This window comes from Arachis ipaensis, chromosome B4 (assembly GCF_059453495.1).
Source record: "Arachis ipaensis isolate K30076 ecotype BB chromosome B4, ASM5945349v1, whole genome shotgun sequence".
Lineage (NCBI taxonomy): Eukaryota > Viridiplantae > Streptophyta > Magnoliopsida > Fabales > Fabaceae > Arachis > Arachis ipaensis.
The window spans coordinates 53,069,004-53,071,710 of NC_142439.1; the positions used below are offsets into that span (position 1 = coordinate 53,069,004).

General features: G+C 39.5%; 1 non-coding gene across 1 annotated transcript; it reads left to right on the forward strand.

Moving 5' to 3' along the window:
• The first annotated feature begins 1,576 nt into the window (after nucleotides 1-1,576).
• On the forward strand, nucleotides 1,577-1,684 carry LOC148567587 (small nucleolar RNA R71). Its single transcript, XR_015882511.1, has one exon. It is a non-coding gene; the product is annotated as a small nucleolar RNA R71 (small nucleolar RNA).
• Nucleotides 1,685-2,707: the final 1,023 nt, after the last annotated feature.

A 2,707-nucleotide genomic window follows, 5' to 3' on the forward strand; every position in this document is an offset into this window, starting at 1 on the left:
TAGAGTTTGACTGTGGGGGCTCTGGTTGACTCTGCTTTGAGAGAAGCTTTTTCTGCTTCCTCTCCATGGTTGCAGAGGGAGATCCTTGAGTTTTAAACACAAGGGAGTCCACATTCCATTGAAGGACTATTTCACCTCTGTCAACATCAATCACAGCTCTTGCTGTGGCCAGGAAAGGTCTTCCTAGGATAATGGATTCATCCTCATCCTTTCCAGTATCCAGGACTATGAAATCAGCAGGGATGTAAAGGCCTTCAACCTTTACTAACACGTCCTCTACTTGTCCGTAAGCCTGTTTTCTTGAACTGTCTGCCATCTCTAATGAGATTTTAGCAACTTGCACCCCATAGATTCCCAATTTCTCTATTACAGAGAGGGGCATGAGGTTTATTCCTGAACCAAGGTCACACAGAGCCTTAAAGATCATAGTGCCTATGGTACAGGGTATTATGAACTTTCCAGGATCCTGTCTCTTCTGAGGCAATGTCAGTTGATCCAGATCACTCAGTTCATTGATGAACAAGGGAGGTTCAACTTCCCAAGTATCAATGCCAAATAATTTGGCATTCAGCTTCATGATTGCACCAAGAAACTTGGCAGTTTGCTCTTCAGTAACATCCTCATTTTCTTCAGAAGAGGAATACTCATCAGAGCTCATGAAGGGCATAAGGAGGTTCAATGGAATCTCTATGGTCTCTAGATGAGCCTCAGAGTCCTTTGGTTCCTCAGAGGGAAGCTCTTTATTGACCACTGGACATCCCAGGAGGTCTTCCTCCTTGGGATTCACGTCCTCCTCTCCCTCATTGGGTTCGGCCATTTTGCTTATGTCAATGGCCTTGCACTCTCCTTTTGGATTCTCTTCTGTATTGCTTGGGAGAGTACTGGGAGGGATTTCAGTGATCCGTTTACTCAGCTAGCCCACTTGTGCTTCCAAATTTCTAATGGAAGATCTTGTTTCATTCATGAAACTTACAGTGGCCTTGGACAGATCAGAGACTAAGTTTGCTAAATTAGAAGTATTTTGTTCAGAGTTCTCTGTCTGTTGCTGAGTGGATGATGAAAAAGGTTTATTATTGTTAAACCTGTTTCTTCCACCATTGTTAAAGCCTTGTTGAGGCTTTTGATCCTTCCATGAGAAATTTGGATGATTTCTCCATGATGAGTTATAGGTGTTTCCATAAGGTTCACCTAAGTAATTCACCTCTGCTATTGCAGGGTTCTCAGGATCACAAGCTTCTTCTTCATAAGAAGCCTCTTGAGTACTGTTGGATGCAGCTTGCATTCCATGCAGACTCTGAGAGATCATATTGACTTGCTGAGTCAATATTTTATTCTGAGCCAATATGGCATTCAGAGTATCAACTTCAAGAACTCCCTTCTTCTTAGGCATCCCATTACTCACAGGATTCCTTTCAGAAGTGTACATGAACTGGTTATTAGCAACCATGTCAATGAGTTCTTGAGCTTCTGCAGGCATTTTCTTTAGGTGAATGGATCCACCTGCAGAAGTGTCCAGTGACATATTTGATAGCTCAGATAAACCATCATAGAATATATCCAGGATGGTCCATTCTGAAAGCATGTCAGAAGGACACTTTTTGGTCAACTGTTTGTATCTTTCCCAAGCTTCATAGAGGGATTCACCTTCTTTCTATCTGAAGGTTTGAACATCAGCTCTAAGCTTGCTCAGCTTTTGAGGAGGAAAGTACTTGGCTAAGAAAGCCGTGACCAGCTTATCCCAAGAGTTCAGGCTGTCTTTGGGTTGAGAATCCAACCCTAATCTAGCTCTGTCTCTTACAGCAAAAGGGAAAAGCATGAGCCTGTAGACTTCAGGATCTACTCCATTAGTCTTAACAGTATCACATATCTGCAAGAATTCAGTTAAGAACTGAAAAGGATCTTCAGATGGAAGTCCATGAAACTTGCAGTTCTGCTGCATCAGAGAAACTAATTGAGGTTTCAGCTCAAAGTTGTTTGCTCCAATGGCAGGAATGGAGATGCTTCTTCCATGTAAATTGGAATTAGGTGCAGTAAAGTCACCAAGCATCCTCCTTGCATTATTATTATTTTTGGCTGCCATCTCCTTCTCCTGTTCGAAAATTTCTGAAAAGTTATCTCTGGATTGTTGTATTTTAGCTTCTCTTAATTTTTTCTTCAGAGTCCTTTCAGGTTCTGGATTTGCTTCCACAAGAATGTTCTTATCCTTGCTCCTGCTCATATGACAAAGAAGAAGGCACAGAAAAATAATAATAATAGTAGAGATCCTTTATACCACAGTATAGGGATCCCTGTGTGAGTAGAAGAAGAGGGGGAGACAAAGAATGTAATATAATGGAAGAAACACAACTGTGAGGAGGCTAGATATGTGAGATGAGATGTTAGGATATGAATAAATAAATAGAATAAGATGGGAGAGGGAGAATTTTCGAAAATAATTTTTGAAAAAGGGTTAGTGATTTTCGAAAATGGTTTTTGAAAAATGTTAGTATTTTTTTTCGAAAATTTTTAAAATCAAAAATAAAAATAAGGATAATTAGTTAATTAAAAAGAAATTTTTGAAAAAGAGGGAAGGTATTTTCGAAAATTAGAGAGAGAGAGTTAGTTAGGTGGTTTTGAAAAAGTTAAGAAACAAACAAAAAGTTAGTTAGTCAGTTGAAACAAATTTTGAAAAGGTAAGAAGTTAGGAAGTTAGAAAAGATATTTTGAA